Genomic DNA, 12201 nt, shown 5'->3' on the forward strand with positions numbered 1-12201 from the left:
AAAGCTTTGTTCCCGTGAAAGTGACCATAAATGATAGTCCAGGAGGTATGGCTCCCTGCTGGAGCATGCAGCATGGATGGGACAGGCTTTGGCTTCTGTGCCATTCCTAGGACTTGGTTCTCAGGCCAACCTTAAATCTCCCACCTAATTAAGTATCTCACAGGTGAGTGGGTGAATGGATGTAATAATATTATCAGAATGATTTCCATTCCGTTGGGATCTATTTTTTAAGCAAATTATTTGCAACCATCAGTATTTTTACCATTAGTAGTAAAAACTAACTTGCAACGCACCTTGCAATTGGTCCTAACACACAGTGGACCACAAGGGCTGCCCTATTTTGTTAGCATCTTTAATTTAAACACATACAAATACACAAAAACAATAAGAAGTTGCCAGAACCAGAACACATATCAGTTGGACAAGGTGAAACTATTTGAACTAATAAGCCAGGGGGCCACCTCGCCTTTGATAAAGGTGGTTGCAGAATTTTCCAATTAACACCCATGCCTCTGCCAACACACACACTTTCCCCCCTCCCTGCATCTGAGAGGGCTGCATAGGCTATAAATTGAGCCCAAATCCAAAAGAAGTGAGGTTGACGGAGCTCTGAGAAAAAAAATGTGATGATTAGTCTCCTCTGGGCCTTCTCAGGTTGCTGTAATGGTTTTGGTCCTCAAATACTAGTGATTCTCTTTTCTGAAGCAGCAAAATTACAGGTAATTGCTTTTGGGAAAAGCCAAATAGCGGATGGCTTCTTCTCTGACCAGATTTATTTTAATTCTCAATAAACAGAATAATTGCATCCTTTGCTGTGCTCTCCAGGTCATTAGGGAGGCTCAGACTGTGACCATACCTGGGCACAGGACCTGAAATCAAATGCAGTAAACTACGTTCAATGGATAATTATCCTCTGTTATTGTTCAGCTGCAGAGGAAATGGCCCATAAGCTATCTGGATTCTTCCTTTGGCACCTGCCACCCAGAGCCATGTTGAAGGGGAAAAGCAGAGTGCAAAGAGATCTGAGTGACCTGGGCCATGTGGGGAAGGAGAGCCTTGTCTAAGAGCCCCTGTCTTCTCTTCCACAATACCAAGGAAAGAGGTCCATTGTGGTGGTGGTGGGGGGACTGTGGGGGGCAGGAGGGAAGGGCAGTCTCAGCTTCCCAGGGAATAAGGCTGAGACAGCATGACTCAGAAGTTGCAAGAATCTATCTCGATGCATGAGAAACATTGTCCTGGGTAGTACTCCGCGGTGGCTTGCCATGTCTGTCCCTTCTCTCATTTCGATCCTCCTCATGGCTAAATGCACCCCTCTTTGAGGAGGTGACCCAGTACCCATCTGAATGTATCCCTCCAAATTCCAACTCCCTAGGTCTCTGCTACAAAACTCTCTGGCACTGACCCACTTCTGCTTATGGACTGTGAACCTAGAGAAGGCGAAGAAAAAACTCAGACTAGGCACCTACTATATGCCTGGTACAGTACTCAGTATTTTAAATGCTATCCCATTCAGTTTTCACAATAATCCTAAGAAGAAGTCACTCCTCTTGTCCTTGCTGTATATGAGAAAACTGAGGCCCAGAAAGGTTAAGCAAGTCATCCAAGGACACACAGTAAGTAGGAGAACCAAGATTTACACCTGGGTCATCTGACCCCAAAGCCTGATATGTTCCCTTCAGTCGTTCATGAGAATGTCAGCTAGACTGCATTTGGACTTCTCTTCCAACCCCTGTCCTCTCCTGATGCAACTCCACTGACATGACCCCAGTCCTGTCCCCTCTGTCCAATAATGGCCTGAGGCTCTAGCTGCCTAGGCCTAATCTCCAGTTGGGAAATGTCCTCCTCAGATCTGCTTTCAAGATTTGATGCCCTTAACTCAGACCCTGTCAACTGTGGCCAAGATAAGGGCTGGAGGGCCATCCTCACTGATCAGAATATCAGAGCTATTACTGTGTGAGCCGATAACTGAGTAGGGCCACCTCCCTAGAGAGGGGGGCATGCATGTGGCAGTGATCCAGAGAGGAATAGACTCAGCCACTGTGAGAATGTCCCCACTGCCCACCCTCAGCAGGGTGACCTAGGTCCCCCAGGTTCCCCACCACTCAGACCTATCTCCTCTCAGCCTTAACTCTTGCTGTCCTGGGAGTCCCATTTGCCTAACTGTTCATGCTATGGCCTTTGTCCATGATTCCTTGGACTTAAAAATGTTCTCCCTGGCCTCCACTTACACCTGGCTTACTCCTTCCCCTCTCTAGCTTGGACATTCTCATTAGTTTTCTATTGCTACAAACATAGGGGCTGAGAACAACATGCCTTCATGATCTCAGTGTCCATGGATCAGAAGTCCAGTTGGCTTAGCTGGGTCTGGGCTCTGGGTTCTACAAGGCTGTAATCAAGGTATGGCTTAGGGCTGTGTTCTCATCTAGATACTAGACAGGGGAAAATCCACTTAAAAAAAAGATTTATTTACTTGAGAGAGAGAGAGAAAGAGGGAGGAAGGGAGAGAGAATGTGAACAGGGAGAGGAGAAGAGAGAGAGGGAAACAAGTAGATTTCCCTGCTGAGCGGGGAGCTCAACAAGGCGCTCAATCCCAGGACCCTGAGGTCAGGACCTGAGCTGAAACAAGAACTGGACACTTAACCGACTGAGCTACCCAGGCACCCCAAAAATCTACTTTCAAGCTCACTCAGATTATCGGCAGAATTCATCTCTTTACAGCTGTAGGACTGAGGTCCCATTTTTTTTTGTGGGCTGTCAGCCACGATTGTTCCGTTAGCTCCTAAAGTTTCCTGCTGCATGACCCTCTGCACAAAAGGATGGTTTGCTTTGTCAAGGGCAGCAGGAGAGCATCTCTGGCCTCTGGAGAAAGCCTATACCCCCTTCTAAAGTCTATACTCCCTTCAAAAATGATTACATCAGGCACACCCAAGATAACCTTCCTTTTGATTAACTTAAAGTCCACTGACTTGGGACTTTTTTTTTTAAATAATAAATTTATTTTTTATTGGTGTTCAACTTGCCAACATACAGAATAACACCCAGTGCTTATCCCGTCAAGTGCCCCCCTCAGTGCCCGTCACCCATTCACCCCCACCCCCCGCCCTCCTCCCCTTCCACCACCCCTAGTTCATTTCCCAGAGTTAGGAGTCTTTATGTTCTGTCTCCCTTTCTGACTTGGGACTTTAATCTGTAAAATCCCTTCACCCTCACCTTATACCGTAACCTAATCATGAGAATGGCATTCATCATCTTTGCTCTGTACTATAAGCTAATCAGGGGCATGACACCAGGGGCGTGGTCATGGTGTGCACAGCATTGTTTTCCTTTGGAAGACCTTCTTTGGTATCCAGGTTGGGTGTAGGACCCCTGTGTCTACGTCCATCTCCAGCTTACTTTGTTAAACACTTTCTTTATGTGTCTGCCTCTCACACTGCCACAGGAACTCATCAAAGACTAGGAAAGCACTTTGCCTATTTCTATATTCCGGGGACTGACCTTCATGTGTAGCACATGGAGAAGTTCCATAAATACTTGTCCAACTGAACTGGATGGGAATCATAAATGTAAGCTTTTTTTCTTGGCCAGAGATGGTTGCCACTCAATGTGTGTGGGCCCTCCCCAACATGGTACCCATGGCAGACATCACTAGTTGATCATAGTTCTCCTCCCCCAGGGTGAGCCGAGGGTCCTCCTCAAGCCAGAGGTATAGGCAGTGCCAAGACACTGAGCAGCAGTGTAAGAGATGAAACCTATGTTCTGACAACACCAGACACACGCTACTCCAGTGACCTGTACCTTTCTACCCTGATTTCATCCCCAACATCTAATCTACAGCTCAGAGGCATCCTGTCTCTCTTCAGTTCTGTTGTCTTTCTCCTACCTGTCCAGGCCTTTGTGGACTTTGGTTCTCCTGCCTGGATTTACCTTTGCGCACCCCTTCAGCCCTGGAAACACCATCGTGGGACCCTCTGCTGCAGCCAGCAAACAAACCTCAGCACCCCGCTCTTGCTCAGCCCCAGCCCAGCTTTCCCACTGGAGCCCAGGACTTGGACCTGCTCCTTGTTCTGAGGTCGGAACCAAATTGACAAGGCAGTCATGTGGGAAAACAGCCTTGATTCAGTCTCAAGTGGGAGACTCACTCTCAAAACATCATATGGCTCTCAATGTGCCTGCCACCCTGATAGAGAGCAGCAGTCTTTCAGTCGAGGATAAACAAATCATCACAACCTCCTATCCACCTGGTCCTTATATGACCTAGCCAGGAGAGAGACATGGGCATTGCCCCAGATGCTGTGGCCCTTTTACAGCTATTGAGCATCTGGCTTGAGTGCCATCTCCAGGCCTCAGTCTACTCATCTGACAGATGGGACCATACCACCCAAGAACTCTGCTATCTGGAATCCTGAGAGGATCAGCTATGGAACAAATGACCAGGAAGGGCACAACTGAAACCAAGGGACTGATAAGCTCTCTTCAAATGAATAAAAAGACCAACCCGACCAGCCCCTTTCTCTTATAATTCAAGTAAGCACCACCCAGCTGGTTAGGCTCCTTCCTTGTTTTCCAGGAGACAGCCAGCACTTTGGAGTCTTGGACTTTGTATTTCAGAGCTAGTCAACCCCTGATGGGAAACATGATCTTCAGCCGTTCCTTATCAAGGACGAGCTGTCAGGGTAATTTAGAGCTCAGGCAAGAGACACGAATTGGAGGGGGGTCTCCGGAGCATTCACCGGGGGAAGGCTGGAGATTCTGGCGAAGGCCACAGACAGGCAGCTGGTGATAGATGGAGGGGTGGGAGGTGGGTTGGGGGGAAGCCATTCATCCTCATGCACAACATGGGAGGGGGTCATGGTAGATAGGGAGCCTGCTTGGGGCCAAGCTAGGGGTGAAGGATTGTTTTCTATCCATGTAGACAGTAGCAGGTGGCATCTTCTGCCCTGGGGAGAGAGACAAAGCCAAGCTCTATAGGTGGGTGCCATGCCTCACTCCTCAGAGAAAGACTGTGACCTCTGGAGGAAGTGGAAAATGAGGACAAGGGCAAGGTCAGACTGGTAGACTTTGATGCCTCAAAAACTTGTTTTGGTGCCTGGGCAAAGGAGTAAGACAGACCAGAAAATCTAGGGGCTGCTGGCCCTGCTTGGATACGACAATACCATTTGGATCTGTCCCCTGCCCCAGACTTCATGCAATGGCTGGCTTTGCTACAGGATCCTGCTGTGATCTATTTTCCAACTCGGTACAGTATGTGGTGGCATTCCCACGAGAAGCTGGTGTTCCTGACGTGGACCAATTTGTTCCTCCTCTGAAATCTGATCATGGACATCTTTTCAACAATAATTTTGAAAATGACATGAATATAATTTCCTCAATTTTAAGAAAAAAAATTTCCCCTGAAACCACTGGAGCCTGCTGCTTCCTGTCAAAATCAGAACCTAGAAAAGATAATGACCAATTTAGCAGGCAATTATATGTTTATTATATTCATTTTAGCTTCACATATCAATATTTCATGGTGTTCTGCAAAGAGGAACCATCATTTCTATTTGCTCTGATATCTGAATGCATTTAAAGAGTTGTTTCTCGTTGCACTTGAGAAGCCAGTTCTAGGGGAAGCCACTACAAAGGAACTCCCAGTGGGATAGGGCTAGACTCCTGAAATCCATGGCAGCCACCAGCTTTTCTGACATTTCTGCTTTTTTCTGGAGATTTAGGCCAGCATTTTACTTTTAAAGATACCAAGCTATATAATTTGTAGGTTAAGTTAATGTAGCCTAGAGCCTTTTATATAACCTTTAGAAGGTTATAAGTGAAAAAGGTATAGAAAATTATTAGCAGAAACTCTAAAAACAATTACCTAGACTTGTGGAAAAAACTAGAAGTGAAGTCTACATGCAAATGGCTGAGTGTTCAAACATTTTCCCATCAGGATCGAACGGGTTGTGGGTTATGAGTTGAATTGTATCTCCTCACTCCCCAGGACCTCAAAATGTAACTTTAATTGGAAATAGGTCTTTGGAGATAAAATTAGTTAAGCTAATGTCATATAGAAATGGGCCTAATCTGACATGACTGGTGTCCTTATAAAAAGGGGAAATTTGGACACAGAGTTACCCATACATTGCCACCTGAAGAGTGGACGTGTTGCTACAAGCCAAGGAACTACCAAAAGCAGGGAGAAGGGCCTGGAACAGATGCTTCCCTAGGCCTTCAGAAAGAGTATGACATTGCCCACACCTTGGACTCAGACATCTAGCCTCCAGAACTGTGGGATGGTAAATTTCTCTTATTTGAGCCATTCAGCATGTGGTACTTTGCTACTTCAGCTCCAGAAAACTCATACACCAACTATCCTATCCCTTGCAGTGGAACAGGGCTCTGCGATGATGTTGAAGTGCCTCCACGGGCCTATGGGGTTTACTCCAACCTCCCTCCAGAAGCAATATTCTCCAAAGTCACATCAGCTGAGAGTAACCTTGGCAGGCTAGACAGGTTAGAAGTTAGCTCTGGTTAGAAGACTTTAGGGGCACCTGGATTGCTCAGTGGTTGAGCATCTGCCTTTGGCTCAGGTCGTGATCCTCAGGTCCTGAGATAGAGTCCCACATTGGGCTCCCCGCAGGGAGCCTGCTTCGGTGGTGTATGTGTGTGTGTGTGTGTGTGTGTGTCTGTGTCTCTCATGAATAAATAAATAAAAATCTTAAAAAAAAAAGACTAGGGGCATTTCCTATTTCATTTTTTAAAATATCCCAGGCAAGGCATACTGAACTCCTAATTCCACTCCTTGATTAAACATTAAAGGTTTGCACTGGCTCAGCAGAACATGGAGTTATCTGTTAACTTGCAATCATGCTAAATTCATAAATCTAATTTGGCTCTGGCATTCAGCCAAGAGAAAATGCAAGAGATTAACATTTTCAGATGATCAAGACTGGAAATGAAAATTATTCTGTTATTGTTTTTTTTTTAATTGATCTATCTAATGTGATTTCTAGAGGCCACACACAGATCTCCTGAATATGGAGTGAATAGGAAACGAAAAAGAGAAGTTCATCCCTTCCAGCGCCTTACTTAGAAAAATCCAGTCGTGAAGATGTACTGAAGTAATCACCTGTCGATTTGGCTTTCTATTTATGGAATCATAGCGTTCTATAGAGGTCACCTTGTATAAGCTCAACCTTATATAGATGAGAAAGTAAGGGTCAGGAAGGTCAAGTGTTTCAGGAAGTGGGGACAACATGAGTAACAGCCCGAGGCTGAGGCAGTCCAGTCCTCCAGCCATGCAGGGCCTCATCTTTTGTTCCGAGGAGCTTGGGCATCATGGGAAAATGGTGGGAAAGCCTTGAAATGCTCTCAGAAGGACTTGGCTGCCCGTGTGTGTGTTCCGATAGCTCTGTCTGGTAGAAAGGGGGAGGCTGGGTTGGAGAGAGCTGCTTAGGGGAAATCATGCTGACAGCTTGGGTAATGATTGATGGTGGCCTGGACATGGCACAGCAGTGATCCTGGATGCAAGGGGGCCAGAACCAGATACAATGGGGATGGATAGGACTTGGTTGTCATAGGCTGCCTCATGAGGGAGACAGAGGTGACAAGAACGGCCATAAGTTTCCTAGTTTGGGGTCAGATTGGATAGTTGCAAATTACAGAAACCCAACTGAAATTAGTCATCTCTGTGGGACATCCAGGGGCCCCACTGGTATCAGGGACTTTAGGACATGTGTGACATGCTTCTCTATGTTCCTTTTCTACTGTCTCATCTCAGCATCTCTGTTGGCCTCATTTTCACCCTCTGTCAGTCTGGGAGGGCACCTCCAGCTGTGAGTAGCCCCAGGTTTGTACCATCTCAGTGCAGAAAGTGTCCATGCATATGATGTCCTTGATTTCCCGGTCCCAGAACCCTGTCTGTCCCTGGACCCATCGCTGTGGCTGGAGGTTGGGTTCTAGGATGGCAGCTCAAAAGAAACACAAGGAGGGAGAAAAGGAGAGGGACAGAGAGAGAGAAAGAGAGGGAGAGAGAGGAGTGGTTCTCCTGAGAAGGAGAGGAATGCTTATATGCCAAGACAAAGGCAGGGAAGAACACAATAGACCTTCCCCTTCATGGTGCCAGAAGCTGACAGAGAGAGACAGGCAGGAGAGGCCAGTCCTGAGTTTGAAAAGGAGTTCCATCTAAAGAGGCTGAGTCTGTGGCCAGTGGAATATCCAGTGAATGGTTGGACACATGGAAGCCTGAGGCTGTGGGGAGAGGTGCCAGCTAAAAGCTAACAGCAGACAGTTCTTCAACTTACTAGCTGTGTGATCTAGGGCTAGTGTCTTAACCTCTCTGTCCTCAGTTTCCTCATCAGTAAAAATGAGGTTTATGGTTGCACCCACCTTAAAATATTATCGTGGTGATTAAACAATACAGGTCATTATGGGCAGATAGAATGGAGCCAGACGTGAGGTAAACGCTGTAGAAATGTGACCTGGTGTTATCCAGGAGATCAATGGAGCAACTCTGTCCACAGAAGCCAGGGAAGTAGAGCATGTAAGCAGAAGGGAGGGTCAGAGTGTCAGATGCAGCAGAGATTTTAGAACCACTGCTAAAGCCTAGACAATTTGGGAAGCCCTCTTAAATACAAAATTAGAAAAGCTAATATATATTTAGAAGGGGAAAACACATCCAAACAAATGACACATTTCAAGTAAACTACCAAGTACCGCAGCCAGAAGAGGCCATGTGGACAGGACCCAGAGCCCAGGTCCCATTGGCTCAATGCACCATCGTGGGTGGGGATGAGACCCATGGGTTCCCGAGGCCTTGGGGAAATGTTTCTCACCTGGCTCCCAGCAGGAGATTGAATGGTGGCCCTGCACGAACTCTTGCCTTGGCAACATAGCCCTCACTCTTCAGAGGGGGGAAAGGAAGTCTTTGGATGCTTTCTCTAGTGGAAGGAGACTCTGGGGGCTCTGGGAACATGCATGAGGGGTATGAGTTATCCTCAGTGTCTGCAGCTTGCCTGAGGTTCAGCCCTGCTGTGTTGCCAGTGCATTTCTGCAAACCTCTGCACTCCCAACCCAAGTCTTGCCAGTCTATAGATGAGCTCCCTCCCCAGAGCTAGGGTATCAAGCCTCCCCTCACTGTGGATACTGTGGGTACCACTTCCCTTTGGGTTGGATACTTGGAAAGCCAGTGCAGTAGACACAGCCCAGTGACCTACCTGCTACCTTCTCTGGTCCGGCAATGGGGACCATCAGGATAGTCACCTCTTTTCCCACGAAAGTCTTCCAACTGCTCCAGAGAGAGCAGAGGAGAAAGCCCAAGGTGTGTGGGGGGGCTCCTATCTTTAATCCTCTAGCACATTCCTAGCCTTGCCCCTCCATTCAGAGTGATGTCCGGGGCTACTCTGCTGGCTGGCTGCCCCCACCCACACTGCACTTCCAAGCATCAGGGGAGGTACCCCACCAAACAGCAACCCATCCTAAACCCAGTACTCCCCTATATATTACGTGCTATTCTCTGTTTCTTTAACTGTAAAATGGGAGCAGAAATAATAATACACCACCCCCCAGGTTATTCTAAAAGCTAAAATCTGGACTCTTCCGAAGCTCACGAAGTCTCTTCCTGCATCTCCCTTTTTAGCTTCTGCGTCCTCTCCATGTGTCATGCTGCTGCCTCAGCTGTGGCCTGGCCTTCTTCCTCCTCCTCAGCTAGACCACATACAACTACACCTCAGGGTCTTTGCACTTGTTGCTCCCTCTGCCTTCACCCACCTGGGTCCTTCTCAGCCCTCATAGCTCCGTGTAAAGGGTCTCTCATCCATGTAGGTCCTGCCCCATCCCCCACCCCACATTGTTCCATCTGGAATCCTGTTGGCTACCTTTATATTAGCTTGTGTTCTTAGTGTCTGTCTGTCTGTCTAGCTACTCTCTGTGAGGGCAGGGCGGCAACTCCATTCATGGCTGCATCCCAGGACAAAGAGCCTGGCACCCGCAAGCGGATCATCAGGAAATCTGGTAAATGAGCAGAAGCATTAATAAATGACAAAATGAGATCATGGCCATGGCTAGTCCTTGGGATGCCAAATGTAGTTAATTCATTGTACTTCCTTCTCTTCCTTTCCTTTGAAAAGTGGGTTTGTGTGTGTTCAGTTTGATCACCTGTTGAGAAAGAGAAAGGCCAGGGACTGCAGGGAGAAATACTGGGACTGGGGTCAGGGGCCAGGAGTCATGGCTAGTGAGCGACCTGAAATCTCTGCGGGAAGGAGGTTTCCTATGCTAGCTATACGCAGGAGATAATCCAGGTTCAGTTGCTGCTGTACTACCTTGTTCAAGATATTTCTGGGAAGAACTGATTGCAGAGGTAATCTATGTCTGGCCTTTGAACATACATTCTTGCTCAAACATGGACCACACTAAACCCAGAGCCAGCTTGCATGTAGACAGAAAGCACTGAGCCAAGGGGCTGGCCAGCTCTGCCTCTGTCTAGCTGTGAGACTCCAAGCAACTTACCTAATCTCTCAGGGCCTCAGTTTCCCCATCTGTGAAATGGAGAGATCCTCATTTGTGCCAACCATTTCCCAAGGTGACTATGAATCATAAGAGGGATTTCGGAGCAGCCCCTGGGGGTGCCCACTGGCCTCATACTTTCTTAGGTGTGGGCACTCAGTTCTCATCAGCTCTGGGGGACCAGCTGGATGTAGCCGCTCCCATGTGCTAGTTCAGAGTTCTCTAGACAAGGTCACGTTCCTCCTCCAGCCTCCAGGAAGCACACACCCTGGGAAAGGACAATCCTGATTGAAATCTGGCCTCTTTTTGGAAAAGAAAGGTGTATAGGCTTGGGAGAGTATGTGGTGCAGTGGTTTGCTATGGACTGGGCAACAGGAGCTTCAGCAAAGTCCCATTGACCCTCTTTGGGCCAACCCCTTCCTCCTCCTGGGCTGTGACAACATCACCTCTACAATGTGTGTGTGTGTGTGTGTGTGTGTGTGTGTGTGTGTTGGGATTAAACCAGGCACCATGGCTCATAACTCAGAGATCTTAATGAAAACTCTTCCTCATCCCCAGAGAATAGATAAAACCCAAACAAGTGAAACTGAGATGCCCTGAAACTCATCCATGGAGCCTAGTCAAGAGCCCTAGGTAGGAAGGTCTTTAAGGGACTTCCAGACTCTGAGCTCATGCTTTTTTAGGACAAACTCAGGTGGAACTAGCCACAGGGATCCTACTAAGCTCAAGGACAGGGATGTCCCTTGGCACCGAATGGTGCCCAAAGCTGGTCTGCGGAGAGATGCTGGGCAGGAAGAAGGTCTCAGGTGGAAAGATGATCAATTCGATGAAAAGAGGATTAAGACGGTAGCACGGCCCAGACCCTTCTAAGGAAGCCAGACTTGCTTGTGTTCTTTCTGTTATACCTCATTAGGCCGGCAGAGGACAGAAGAGAGCAATCTTGCTCTGGAGGCTCTAGTTCCTCGGAAGGCATCGTCGGTCCATCCATCCACCGGCTCACTTAAAAATGTATTTCTTAATTTGCAGGTTCTTAAAATTTGGACAAGTCACTTGATATTTCTGACCCTTTGTTCCAGTATTTACACACCGAAGATAATAGTATTTGCTTCATAGGGATAGATTTTTAAAGGACATAGCACGGGATGCCTGGGTGGCTCAGCAGTTGAGGGCCTGCCTTTGGCCTAGGGCATGACCCCGGGATTTGGGATCAGTCCCACATCGGGCTCCCTGCATGGAGCCTGCTTCTCCCTCTGTCTGTGTCTCTGCCTCTCTCTCTGTGTCTCTCATGAGTAAATAAATAAAATCTTTTTTAAAAAAATGAAGGACATAGCACATATATTTAGCCGTTTCTGGCACAGAGTAAGTACTAAAAAATAGTAGCTATTACTATTACCGTTATTTATTGATTCACCCAATAGTTCACTCACGCAATCATTTTAATGCATCAAGTATTAGTCTAGTGTCTGTTATGTAAAAAATACTGCCCTAGGTGCTGGGAGGGTGGGGGTGAGTTTTAAAGATGACTCAGATGTGCTCTCCCAAGACAAGCAGAGCAAACACTGCCAAGTAACTGTGATCCACTGTGGGGAAACATAAGGGGGCTTCCTGCTGGTGGGAGACACAAAGGGCATGTTCTTGGAAGCCTGCGCCTTTGAAATAAATAGCTTATTGAAAACACAGATGCAGGGACCTCAGCCCAGACCCACAGAATTCCCGGCTCCG

At 47.4% G+C, this 12201-nt stretch overlaps 1 protein-coding gene across 2 annotated transcripts in view; it reads left to right on the forward strand.

Moving 5' to 3' along the window:
- ASIC2 (acid sensing ion channel subunit 2) overlaps positions 1-12201 on the forward strand; it is a 1001679-nt gene that overhangs the window by 380452 nt on the left and 609026 nt on the right. The window lies entirely within an intron of this gene.

This window comes from Canis lupus, chromosome 9 (genome assembly GCF_011100685.1).
Source record: "Canis lupus familiaris isolate Mischka breed German Shepherd chromosome 9, alternate assembly UU_Cfam_GSD_1.0, whole genome shotgun sequence".
Classification (NCBI taxonomy): domain Eukaryota; kingdom Metazoa; phylum Chordata; class Mammalia; order Carnivora; family Canidae; genus Canis; species Canis lupus.